General features: G+C 44.5%; 1 non-coding gene and 1 pseudogene across 1 annotated transcript; both read left to right on the plus strand.

The window, feature by feature from the left end:
- Positions 1 to 6,089: 6,089 nt before the first annotated feature.
- Positions 6,090 to 6,290, plus strand: LOC138668035 (U2 spliceosomal RNA; annotated as a pseudogene).
- Positions 6,291 to 9,108: 2,818 nt separating this feature from the next.
- Positions 9,109 to 9,296, plus strand: LOC138668064 (U2 spliceosomal RNA). Its single transcript, XR_011319062.1, has one exon. It is a non-coding gene; the product is annotated as a U2 spliceosomal RNA (small nuclear RNA).
- Positions 9,297 to 14,078: the final 4,782 nt, after the last annotated feature.

The following is a 14,078-nucleotide window of genomic DNA, read 5'->3' on the forward strand; positions in this document are numbered from 1 at the left end:
CAGTGTTGCTAATATATTGTGCCATCTACAAAATTAGGCCCCTGCCTGCCTGCCTGCCTGCCTGCTGTCTGTCAGCATGAAGTGTTTAAATTGAAGTATCCTACGAGTAGTTCGGCCATACATACTACATTTGTGACCGCATGCACAAATTCCTTTGTAAAACATTGGCTCCCTCTTGTGGACCACTGACTTTTAATTATGTGGTGTATGATATGTATTTCAATAAAGAAGGAAAAATGGTGTCTGTGATGATCTTGAATGTGCTAGTCTTGTCTATTTTGTCTTGTACTGTGTGAGTAGTATTCTAATGCTTTTGACCAACTGGGTGCGCTGCTGCTGCCTGCCCGCCTGCAGTAGATAGAATCTATGCACGGAACCTTCACCTGCTGCTGCTGTCACAATGGGGCCTTCAGCCATTGACTCCGGAACTCTCACGTGTCACAATGGGCTCTGGACTTATCTAAGGCAGAGAAAAATGGCGCCGTCTTCAGTCTGCTGCTGGAACAGCAGCAGACCACATGGTAGGGGGATTGTCTTTTTTTTTTTTTAAAGGGGCAATTTGCAGACTTGCACTAATAGTTGCACTCTGGAGCGCCAAAGGGATGGAGGGTGTGTTCAGATGGGCGGAGTTATGCAGATCAGGCGGAGCTATGCAGATTAGGCGGAGTTAGGCAGATTTTTTAAAAACGCGTTGGGCCCAAATTGAACACACCCCCACACACCCCCACACACCCCCCACACACCCCCACACACACCAGAACTGCCATTTGAGAAGGCATCCAGAGTTTAGAAAAAAAATGTCTTCCCCTGGGCAATCATCTTTTGGGCTCTCTCCACAGTGAGTCCTGGTTGTGGGCCATGGGGCGTCTGGAGTGGCAAACCATTTCAGGCTATCGCTTCTCGGCCTTTTGGCTGCGATCGATCAGTTTAACTGTGAGATTGTAGTCAGGTCGGGTGCTTTCGGTACCCTCTCTCTCGGCCTGGGGGGATCGCTCCTCTTCGGAGGGGCTTCACCCCCCTGCTGCTATAGGGAGAGAGGATTAGTCCGGAGCAACGAGTTGCGATCGCCTTAAAAGGGCGCTAGCCTTTTTTTGTGTTTACAGCTGGAGTTCTTTCTCGGAAGGATGCCGGCTGCACTTACCTTTGCATCGGGTGAACCCCGGATGAGGAACACGGTCCGTATCGAGGTCTTGGAGAGATTCCGGAAGGAGAAAGAAATCCGCTACGTTTGCAACACCGTCCTTCTTGGGATCCTGGAGTTCGGCAGAGAGGACATCTTCTGTTTTCAGGACAATGAGCAGAAAGGTACTTATACTATTACCTTTAGGAGCCATGGTTGTTGTCAGCAGTTGGTCCAAAAGGTGAATGACAACATCTTTGCTGATGAACTGGAGGGCCTGGTCTTCTCCCTGCTTTTCGTCCAAGAGGAGGTACAAATGATTGTTTTCTTTCCAAATCCTTTTGTGGAAGTACTGGACATTTTAACCTGTTTGCGTCGCTATTGCGATGAAGTAACCTTTCAAGGGAATGTTAAAAACGCCGTTGGTTTCTGGTGTGGCAAGCGGAAATTCCTGGTGCGGCTGAAGAAAAATCCGGAGGGCTTTGGAGGAACAGAACATCCCCCCTCTACCATCACCATTGGGAAGAGCCGTGGCTACTTATTCTACACAGGTATGCCTATGTATTGCAGGAACTGTGGCAAGATGGGGCATACCCAAGGGAATTGTGTGGAAAGAAGGGCATTCCGCTGCAGCAATTGTGGTCAATTCGGACACTTCATGAAGGATTGCCCTCAAAAGAAGGCTTGTAACCTATGCGGGGAGGTTGGACATATGTTCCGAGGATGCCCACATAGGACTAAAGTCCGTACGTATGCAGAGGCGGCTGAGAGACCCGTGCCAAGGCAGGAACCAGCTATTGTCCCGGTCCATGCTGAGCTGAGTATCCCGGAGACCGGAGTAAGGCCTGAGCCAAGTCCCACTGTTCCTACAGCAGGGGAGGCGGCTGAGAAGGCCAAGGGCGCAGAGGAGAAGGTGGGGACGGAGCAGGAGTGTGGTGGCCCTCAGGGAGGCCCTCCTGTGTCGAAGTCCCGGAAAAAGGGCGGAGGGCGGACCACCCAGAGACTGGAGCAGGGGGACTCTCCCGTTGGGGGGGTAACCCTTGTGTCGAAGGTCTCGAATGAGGCTGGTGTGTTGGAGCAGAGCGCCCCCACTATGTTGGCGGTGGGGGGCACTGTGGCGAAGACCCCAGTCATTCCCAGGGACTCGAGCCAGCAGACCGCAGTTTTTTCTCCTACAGGTGATGGTGTGGATGAGGTCATTGTGCCAGATCCGGAGGCCCCCCAGGAAGTAAGAGGCCATGTAGCTATCACAGAGGACGACTGTACGAGTGAGCTGCCTGAGCCTTCTGGAAAGAAGCTGCGAGGGGATACTCTTCTGGAGGCCAATCCAGAGTCTCCGGATGTGTGTTTTCCCAGCGGAGACATGTGGCTGAACACGGACTCTTCTGGGTATCCATTACCGGGTTCCTCGGATCCCCAGAACATTGACTCTTTTTCCACACTGCCAGATGTGATTGAGGAGTTTATGGAAGTCATTGAGGATATCTCTCCTCCCTCATGACATAAATGCCATCCATGAGGTGTCTCTCACTTAATGTGAGATCTCTAAAGAGCCCTGTCCGCAGGGCTGCTCTTTTTGATTTTTTTGAAACATTAGACTTTGATATATGTTTTTTACAGGAGTGTGGTCTGCAGCATGGAATCCGGTATAACGAGATAAAAAAGGACTGGAAACTAGGGCCCTCTGTATGGTCGGGCTCGAACGAAAACAAGTCTGCTGGTGTGGGTCTGCTCTGCCGAGGTAATAACATCATCATCTCCTCTGTTACTGAGATTGTACCCGGCAGAGCTATCCTAGTGCATTTGTGTTTTAATAATTTTAATTTCCGTGTCATTAATGTGTACGCTCCACCAGATAAACAGGAGCGTATACGTTTGTTTGAAATTCTACCGGTATTCTGTGTAGGGTCATCTCCTCTCTTGGTAGCTGGGGACTTTAATTGCCTGAATGTGAATGAGCGCCGAGGAGGGGGTGACCCAATCCGTAAGTTAGATAAGTCGTGTTTTTTTACTAAATAGCTTGCAGACTGATTTTAAGTTATGCGATGCCTGGAGGTCGCTTTCGCCGACGGACCCAGGATTTACATGGTCCGGTCGGGGAGTGGCTTCCAGGATCGATTTTATGTTTTTATCTGAGGATTTTAGCCCTGTACAATTTGTTTTAATGCCTAATTTATTCTCTGATCATAAAATGTTAAGCGTAAAGATAGAGTATCAAGGAGAGCTGAGGATAAATAGAGGTTTGTGGCGTCTGGGGGTCCATTTGCTGGAAGACCCTCAGGTGAGATCAGACTTCTGTAATGCCTACCAGGAATGGAGACAGTTAAGGCCTCCATATATTAAAATCCTATCCTGGTGGGAAGTGATCAAAGATAAAATAAGGTTTTTTTTTATCAGGGCTGGAAAGAGGAAGGCGCGGCGGAAAAAGCAGATTTATGTAAATTTAAATATGAGACTGCAAACTCTCCATAAATTTAAAGAGATAGGACTAGAGGTGGAAGATGATATTGCAAGCCTAAAAACTGAAATACAATTGTGCCTTGATCAAAAAGGTAAAGAAATAATTTTTAATTCCAAAGTGAAACATTTAGAAGAAGGTGAGAAGTGTACACGTTTCTTTTTTAAAAAAGTGATGGAGAAAAAGGAGACGATCACCTGTCTTGATGGAGAAACAACTGTGGAAGGTATGAAGAAGGTGGCTTTTAATTTTTATAGAGACCTTTTTAGTAAAAAAAGTGTAAATAATGTTTTTTTACAAGATGCTCTTAATATCCTGGATTTTAAGTTAAGTTCTGTAGACCAGGGGTTTTTAATAGAAGATCTTAGCATGGAAGAACTTTTTAGTGTTTTTAAAAGTTTTTCAAAAGGGAAAGCCCCAGGAGCAGATGGTCTACCTGTTGAATTTTATTTGACTTTTTGGGATGTTTTAAAGGAGGATCTTTTAGCACTTTTTAAAGAGGTTTTTATGTGTTCAGAGCTGCCTAAGTCATGGAGGAGGGGGATAGTGTCCTTAATTTATAAGAAAAAGGGCGCTCGTGATGACCTCAGGAATTGGAGGCCTATCACCCTCCTCAACATGGACTATAAAGTTTTAGCTAAAATTATTGCTTGTCGTTTTAAAACTGTGATTAATAAATTGATACAACCCGAACAAGTATGTGGAGTACCAGGGAGGAATATTGCTGAGATTTTAAATGTTATTAGAGATGCAATATGGTACTCTAGGGATAGAAGTCAGAGCCTGGCCCTGTTGGCGCTGGACTTTGAAAAGGCGTTTGACAGGGTCTCGCATGAGTATCTTTTTAAAGTTTTAAAACAAATGGCGATCCCCGACATGTTTTTATCTCGTATTATGATTTTATATAATAATGTGTTTTCTCAAATTTCTGTCAATGGTTTTTTAACAGATTTTATCCCGTTGGAATCCGGAGTGAAGCAGGGGTGTCCATTATCCCCAATTCTTTTTATTTGTGCTATGGAACCCCTGCTGTGTATGATCCGGAGAGATAAAGTGGTCCGAGGGGTTCCTATTCCGGGTGGAGGAGGGGCCCAAGTCAAAGTATTTGCCTACATGGATGATGTTACTGCCATCTGTACAGATCCTGCTTCACTCCGGAGAGTGGTAATGTGCACCAATTTTTTTAGTCAGGCTTCAGGTTTTAAAATGAATTTTAATAAAACTGAATGTTTGATTTTGGGTTCCTGGGATACAAATGACCTACCAGCAGTAAAATTGAGGCACGACGAGGTAAAAATTTTGGGTATAGTATTTGATGCTAAAAATGATGGACACGTGAGCTGGGAGGAGGTACAGCATAAAATGGTGAAAAAGCTCTCCTTCTGGAATTTGAGATGCTTGTCGATTGAAGGGAAAATTTTAATTATTAAATCTGTTTTATTGCCTATGATGCTTTATGTTGCCATGGTATATCCTCCTTCTGAGTTGATACTAAAAAAACTAACTCGATGTATTTTTATGTTCATTTGGGGATCAAAAATGGAAAAGCTGAGGCGAACGGAAATGTACAAGAAACAACAAAATGGAGGAAAAGATGTCCCTGACTTGCATTTGTATTTGTATGTAAATTTCTTTTGTTTTTGTTTTAAAGTTTTTAATACTAATTCTACTTTTAGTCTGTTTTTAAAATATACTTGTGGTTTTATCTTTAAAAAATGGTTCAGGCCATGTTTATCAGCACCCATTTTATTATGCCCGCCCAAGCATTTTATTGTTTTAGAAAAGGTGATAAGGACTCATAAATTAAAGGACTTGGATGCCGATCTCCTTCTGGACAGAAAAAAATTGATGGTTCATCTGAGAAGAGAAGAAGGAGTGTCCCCTGTGAGCAACTTCTCCTGGAGTAGATCCAAGCGTGTGTGGAGGAACGTTTTTGGGAAATTCTTGGCCAACATTCACAAAGACATCGCATGGATGGCTGCCCACCAGTGCCTCCCAACCAGAGACTTCCAGCACAGGAGAGGCCTGGTGGCGCGGGCAAAGTGCCCAAGAGACTCTTGCCGAGAGGATGAGACTGTTTTGCACCTTTTCTGGAACTGCTGTTTTGCACAAGAACTTTGGGGGAGATTGGGGATACTTTTAAAATGGGTTTGTGGTCTTAAAGATTTTAGCTATGAGTATGTTTTATATGGACTTTTTAATTGCCCCACTACACACCAGTTCAAAGTATGCTGGTGTATAATAAACTGTGCCAAAAATGCAATCTGGAAAGCGAGAAACATTTTACTTTTTAACCGTGATTTTATCTCTGTAAATGATTGTATTAAATTGGCTTTTAGTGAAATGTTTATTTATTTCTTAAAGGATGTTAAAGATGTGGGGAAGAAGGAAGCGAATCGTAGATGGTGTTTTTATATGTGGAATACTGTTTTATATTAAGTTGTTTCATGTTGTTGTATTTTATTATTGTAATTGTTTATGTTTCTTTTGCACAAAAGGTTTCATTTTTTTCTTGTTGTTCTATGTCTTATGACTAAATAAAATTTTGTTGAAACCTTATCTGTTCTTATCAGTTTAATATCTGATACGTCCCCTATTTGGGGACCATATATTAAATGGATTTTTAGAACAGGGAGCTGGAAATGGAGCTTGCTCTGTCCACTCCACGCATTGACCCGTTATTGCAGTATCTCCGGGAACAGTGCACCCCTTCTCTGATCCGGTTTCCAAAAACAGATTGAATTGAAATCAGCCCAGCAAGTTGTCATTTAACACTTTCTGAGAATTCTTTTCAGGGTCAAAGAAGCACGTTTCAGGTGGCAAATGTAGCAATTTGCTCAGTTTCACTGGACCGTTTGCAACATTTCCTGTGCCTTGCTTTCACCTGTGCATGTTCAGCATTGGATTGCATCCAATATGCAATCAATCAATCAAGCAATCAAGCAATCTTTGCTGGTTGCAACAGGTGTGTTAAGATGTAGGCCCGAATGAGGCCTTTGTAACAGTGTTGCTAATATATTGTGCCATCTACAAAATTAGGCCCCTGCCTGCCTGCCTGCCTGCCTGCTGTCTGTCAGCATGAAGTGTTTAAATTGAAGTATCCTACGAGTAGTTCGGCCATACATACTACATTTGTGACCGCATGCACAAATTCCTTTGTAAAACATTGGCTCCCTCTTGTGGACCACTGACTTTTAATTATGTGGTGTATGATATGTATTTCAATAAAGAAGGAAAAATGGTGTCTGTGATGATCTTGAATGTGCTAGTCTTGTCTATTTTGTCTTGTACTGTGTGAGTAGTATTCTAATGCTTTTGACCAACTGGGTGCGCTGCTGCTGCCTGCCCGCCTGCAGTAGATAGAATCTATGCACGGAACCTTCACCTGCTGCTGCTGTCACAATGGGGCCTTCAGCCATTGACTCCGGAACTCTCACGTGTCACAATGGGCTCTGGACTTATCTAAGGCAGAGAAAAATGGCGCCGTCTTCAGTCTGCTGCTGGAACAGCAGCAGACCACATGGTAGGGGGATTGTCTTTTTTTTTTTTTAAAGGGGCAATTTGCAGACTTGCACTAATAGTTGCACTCTGGAGCGCCAAAGGGATGGAGGGTGTGTTCAGATGGGCGGAGTTATGCAGATCAGGCGGAGCTATGCAGATTAGGCGGAGTTAGGCAGATTTTTTAAAAACGCGTTGGGCCCAAATTGAACACACCCCCACACACCCCCACACACCCCCCACACACCCCCACACACACCAGAACTGCCATTTGAGAAGGCATCCAGAGTTTAGAAAAAAAATGTCTTCCCCTGGGCAATCATCTTTTGGGCTCTCTCCACAGTGAGTCCTGGTTGTGGGCCATGGGGCGTCTGGAGTGGCAAACCATTTCAGGCTATCGCTTCTCGGCCTTTTGGCTAAGATCAAGTGCAGTGGCTTAATTGTTGCTGTACTTGGTCTGGTCTAAGGTGTCTGGGGTACCCGGTTCGTCGGCCTTGGGGGATCGTCCTCACTTAACGGTGGGGGCTTCACCCCCTTGCTGCTATAGGCGTCCGGATTAGTCCCCAGACAACGAGAGGCGATCACCTTGCCTGGTACTTCGGTACTGAAGGTTTCCTGCGATTGGGGTTACCGTTTGCTGGCGAAATGGAAGGAATCCAAGAATACATGCGGATTCGGAATGCTGTTCGTTTTTGCTTTGGAGGAATGGCGAGGAAGGAAAAAGAACTGGAATTCCTGTTGAACGATTTGTTGTTGGGCCTCTTTAAGGTGAGCAGAGAAGATATTTTGTCCGTGATGGATTATCCCCGTCGGGGTTTTTATGACATCACATTTGGAGAAGAAGCATCTTTGTTAAAATTTTTGGATTTGTGGAATGGGATGAAGGAAGATCCCAGAGTGGCTGGAGTCACGGTGATACCTCACTATGACTCTGGATGGAAACTTTTTACGGTGAAGTCTTACTCTCCGTATGTAACTGAAGAAGATGTTGTCTGTTTTCTAGAAAAATATTGCAAGAGTGTGAGTAGTAAAGGAAAAGTTTTCAACCAGTGTGGATTTTGGACAAGTAAATGGAAGATGAGTTGTGAATTGAACAAGGATGGAAATGGTAAATTTATATTACCCCCGGCCCGGTTTAAAATTGGCGCGGCCACGGGTGATTTGTTTTTTGCTGGAATGGGTGTTTTTTGCTTTAATTGTAAAGAGTATGGTCACAGTAAAGAGGATTGCACGAAGATATTTTGTACTAAGTGTTATCAAGAAGGACATGAGTACAAAGACTGCAGCAAGGAGAAAGTATGTAATCTGTGTGGTGGTTTAGGGCATGTTTTTAAAATGTGTCCTAAGAGGAAGGGGAGCAAGAAGTCAGATGAGAAAGAGGAAAAACGACAGAAACAAGTGGAGATAGGGGAGGAAAAGGAAAAGGAGAACGGAAAATGCGAGAGTAAATCAGTAGAAATGGAGGTAGGATCAGAATCCTCACCAGTGGTGAAGGGAAATGTCAGTGTAGTTTCTGTTCAGAAGAATAATGAAGATAGTGTAAAGCCGGAAGTTGAGAGTGCTGTGGAAGGAGTAAGTCAAGTGAAGGATACTATTGAGGGAGAGGAAGTACAAGTGGTGAAGAAGAAGAAGAAGAAAGAAGTTAGACAGACCAGGGTTTGGAAAGGGATAGAGTATTATAATATACTATTAAGGAAGTTGTATGATGAAAAACGTCTTGATTATTTAATAGTTAGTGTTAGGAAAGAATTAGACAGAGATAAAAACGAGTTTTTTAGGGAATATGGTATACCAAAATCGTTATATGAACAATTAGATAGACCTGATCTGGGTGATGGGATTTTGAATAGTATTGCAGTTATGGCTTATGATAATGGTTTTAAGTATTATACATGAAAGTTATTGTTATTTGAGGTTGAGAATGCTTAATTTGTTTATTGTAAACTTATATATGTGTTAATGTTTTTTTTTAGAAAGGGTTTCAAGATGATGAAGTCGAACTCAAGTTTAATGTCGTTTTAATACGAGAAATTTTATTTTTGAGTATTTGACACTGATGAAACCTTATCTGTTCTTATCAGTTTAATATCTGATACGTCCCCTATTTGGGGACCATATATTAAATGGATTTTTAGAACAGGGAGCTGGAAATGGAGCTTGCTCTGTCCACTCCACGCATTGACCCGTTATTGCAGTATCTCCGGGAACAGTGCACCCCTTCTCTGATCCGGTTTCCAAAAACAGATTGAATTGAAATCAGCCCAGCAAGTTGTCATTTAACACTTTCTGAGAATTCTTTTCAGGGTCAAAGAAGCACGTTTCAGGTGGCAAATGTAGCAATTTGCTCAGTTTCACTGGACCGTTTGCAACATTTCCTGTGCCTTGCTTTCACCTGTGCATGTTCAGCATTGGATTGCATCCAATATGCAATCAATCAATCAAGCAATCAAGCAATCTTTGCTGGTTGCAACAGGTGTGTTAAGATGTAGGCCCGAATGAGGCCTTTGTAACAGTGTTGCTAATATATTGTGCCATCTACAAAATTAGGCCCCTGCCTGCCTGCCTGCCTGCTGTCTGTCAGCATGAAGTGTTTAAATTGAAGTATCCTACGAGTAGTTCGGCCATACATACTACATTTGTGACCGCATGCACAAATTCCTTTGTAAAACATTGGCTCCCTCTTGTGGACCACTGACTTTTAATTATGTGGTGTATGATATGTATTTCAATAAAGAAGGAAAAATGGTGTCTGTGATGATCTTGAATGTGCTAGTCTTGTCTATTTTGTCTTGTACTGTGTGAGTAGTATTCTAATGCTTTTGACCAACTGGGTGCGCTGCTGCTGCCTGCCCGCCTGCAGTAGATAGAATCTATGCACGGAACCTTCACCTGCTGCTGCTGTCACAATGGGGCCTTCAGCCATTGACTCCGGAACTCTCACGTGTCACAATGGGCTCTGGACTTATCTAAGGCAGAGAAAAATGGCGCCGTCTTCAGTCTGCTGCTGGAACAGCAGCAGACCACATGGTAGGGGGATTGTCTTTTTTTTAAAGGGGCAATTTGCAGACTTGCACTAATAGTTGCACTCTGGAGCGCCAAAGGGATGGAGGGTGTGTTCAGATGGGCGGAGTTATGCAGATCAGGCGGAGTTATGCAGATTAGGCGGAGTTAGGCAGATTTTTTAAAAACGCGTTGGGCCCAAATTGAACACACCCCCACACACCCCCACACACCCCCCACACACCCCCACACACACCAGAACTGCCATTTGAGAAGGCATCCAGAGTTTAGAAAAAAAATGTCTTCCCCTGGGCAATCATCTTTTGGGCTCTCTCCACAGTGAGTCCTGGTTGTGGGCCATGGGGCGTCTGGAGTGGCAAACCATTTCAGGCTATCGCTTCTCGGCCTTTTGGCTGCGATCGATCAGTTTAACTGTGAGATTGTAGTCAGGTCGGGTGCTTTCGGTACCCTCTCTCTCGGCCTGGGGGGATCGCTCCTCTTCGGAGGGGCTTCACCCCCCTGCTGCTATAGGGAGAGAGGATTAGTCCGGAGCAACGAGTTGCGATCGCCTTAAAAGGGCGCTAGCCTTTTTTTGTGTTTACAGCTGGAGTTCTTTCTCGGAAGGATGCCGGCTGCACTTACCTTTGCATCGGGTGAACCCCGGATGAGGAACACGGTCCGTATCGAGGTCTTGGAGAGATTCCGGAAGGAGAAAGAAATCCGCTACGTTTGCAACACCGTCCTTCTTGGGATCCTGGAGTTCGGCAGAGAGGACATCTTCTGTTTTCAGGACAATGAGCAGAAAGGTACTTATACTATTACCTTTAGGAGCCATGGTTGTTGTCAGCAGTTGGTCCAAAAGGTGAATGACAACATCTTTGCTGATGAACTGGAGGGCCTGGTCTTCTCCCTGCTTTTCGTCCAAGAGGAGGTACAAATGATTGTTTTCTTTCCAAATCCTTTTGTGGAAGTACTGGACATTTTAACCTGTTTGCGTCGCTATTGCGATGAAGTAACCTTTCAAGGGAATGTTAAAAACGCCGTTGGTTTCTGGTGTGGCAAGCGGAAATTCCTGGTGCGGCTGAAGAAAAATCCGGAGGGCTTTGGAGGAACAGAACATCCCCCCTCTACCATCACCATTGGGAAGAGCCGTGGCTACTTATTCTACACAGGTATGCCTATGTATTGCAGGAACTGTGGCAAGATGGGGCATACCCAAGGGAATTGTGTGGAAAGAAGGGCATTCCGCTGCAGCAATTGTGGTCAATTCGGACACTTCATGAAGGATTGCCCTCAAAAGAAGGCTTGTAACCTATGCGGGGAGGTTGGACATATGTTCCGAGGATGCCCACATAGGACTAAAGTCCGTACGTATGCAGAGGCGGCTGAGAGACCCGTGCCAAGGCAGGAACCAGCTATTGTCCCGGTCCATGCTGAGCTGAGTATCCCGGAGACCGGAGTAAGGCCTGAGCCAAGTCCCACTGTTCCTACAGCAGGGGAGGCGGCTGAGAAGGCCAAGGGCGCAGAGGAGAAGGTGGGGACGGAGCAGGAGTGTGGTGGCCCTCAGGGAGGCCCTCCTGTGTCGAAGTCCCGGAAAAAGGGCGGAGGGCGGACCACCCAGAGACTGGAGCAGGGGGACTCTCCCGTTGGGGGGGTAACCCTTGTGTCGAAGGTCTCGAATGAGGCTGGTGTGTTGGAGCAGAGCGCCCCCACTATGTTGGCGGTGGGGGGCACTGTGGCGAAGACCCCAGTCATTCCCAGGGACTCGAGCCAGCAGACCGCAGTTTTTTCTCCTACAGGTGATGGTGTGGATGAGGTCATTGTGCCAGATCCGGAGGCCCCCCAGGAAGTAAGAGGCCATGTAGCTATCACAGAGGACGACTGTACGAGTGAGCTGCCTGAGCCTTCTGGAAAGAAGCTGCGAGGGGATACTCTTCTGGAGGCCAATCCAGAGTCTCCGGATGTGTGTTTTCCCAGCGGAGACATGTGGCTGAACACGGACTCTTCTGGGTATCCATTACCGGGTTCCTCGGATCCCCAGAACATTGACTCTTTTTCCACACTGCCAGATGTGATTGAGGAGTTTATGGAAGTCATTGAGGATATCTCTCCTCCCTCATGACATAAATGCCATCCATGAGGTGTCTCTCACTTAATGTGAGATCTCTAAAGAGCCCTGTCCGCAGGGCTGCTCTTTTTGATTTTTTTGAAACATTAGACTTTGATATATGTTTTTTACAGGAGTGTGGTCTGCAGCATGGAATCCGGTATAACGAGATAAAAAAGGACTGGAAACTAGGGCCCTCTGTATGGTCGGGCTCGAACGAAAACAAGTCTGCTGGTGTGGGTCTGCTCTGCCGAGGTAATAACATCATCATCTCCTCTGTTACTGAGATTGTACCCGGCAGAGCTATCCTAGTGCATTTGTGTTTTAATAATTTTAATTTCCGTGTCATTAATGTGTACGCTCCACCAGATAAACAGGAGCGTATACGTTTGTTTGAAATTCTACCGGTATTCTGTGTAGGGTCATCTCCTCTCTTGGTAGCTGGGGACTTTAATTGCCTGAATGTGAATGAGCGCCGAGGAGGGGGTGACCCAATCCGTAAGTTAGATAAGTCGTGTTTTTTACTAAATAGCTTGCAGACTGATTTTAAGTTATGCGATGCCTGGAGGTCGCTTTCGCCGACGGACCCAGGATTTACATGGTCCGGTCGGGGAGTGGCTTCCAGGATCGATTTTATGTTTTTATCTGAGGATTTTAGCCCTGTACAATTTGTTTTAATGCCTAATTTATTCTCTGATCATAAAATGTTAAGCGTAAAGATAGAGTATCAAGGAGAGCTGAGGATAAATAGAGGTTTGTGGCGTCTGGGGGTCCATTTGCTGGAAGACCCTCAGGTGAGGTCAGACTTCTGTAATGCCTACCAGGAATGGAGACAGTTAAGGCCTCCATATATTAAAATCCTATCCTGGTGGGAAGTGATCAAAGATAAAATAAGGTTTTTTTTTATCAGGGCTGGGAAGAGGAAGGCGCGGCGGAAAAAGCAGATTTATGTAAATTTAAATATGAGACTGCAAACTCTCCATAAATTTAAAGAGATAGGACTAGAGGTGGAAGATGATATTGCAAGCCTAAAAACTGAAATACAATTGTGCCTTGATCAAAAAGGTAAAGAAATAATTTTTAATTCCAAAGTGAAACATTTAGAAGAAGGTGAGAAGTGTACACGTTTCTTTTTTAAAAAAGTGATGGAGAAAAAGGAGACGATCACCTGTCTTGATGGAGAAACAACTGTGGAAGGTATGAAGAAGGTGGCTTTTAATTTTTATAGAGACCTTTTTAGTAAAAAAAGTGTAAATAATGTTTTTTTACAAGATGCTCTTAATATCCTGGATTTTAAGTTAAGTTCTGTAGACCAGGGGTTTTTAATAGAAGATCTTAGCATGGAAGAACTTTTTAGTGTTTTTAAAAGTTTTTCAAAAGGGAAAGCCCCAGGAGCAGATGGTCTACCTGTTGAATTTTATTTGACTTTTTGGGATGTTTTAAAGGAGGATCTTTTAGCACTTTTTAAAGAGGTTTTTATGTGTTCAGAGCTGCCTAAGTCATGGAGGAGGGGGATAGTGTCCTTAATTTATAAGAAAAAGGGCGCTCGTGATGACCTCAGGAATTGGAGGCCTATCACCCTCCTCAACATGGACTATAAAGTTTTAGCTAAAATTATTGCTTGTCGTTTTAAAACTGTGATTAATAAATTGATACAACCCGAACAAGTATGTGGAGTACCAGGGAGGAATATTGCTGAGATTTTAAATGTTATTAGAGATGCAATATGGTACTCTAGGGATAGAAGTCAGAGCCTGGCCCTGTTGGCGCTGGACTTTGAAAAGGCGTTTGACAGGGTCTCGCATGAGTATCTTTTTAAAGTTTTAAAACAAATGGCGATCCCCGACATGTTTTTATCTCGTATTATGATTTTATATAATAATGTGTTTTCTCAA

This window comes from Ranitomeya imitator, chromosome 2, assembly GCF_032444005.1.
Source record: "Ranitomeya imitator isolate aRanImi1 chromosome 2, aRanImi1.pri, whole genome shotgun sequence".
NCBI lineage: Eukaryota > Metazoa > Chordata > Amphibia > Anura > Dendrobatidae > Ranitomeya > Ranitomeya imitator.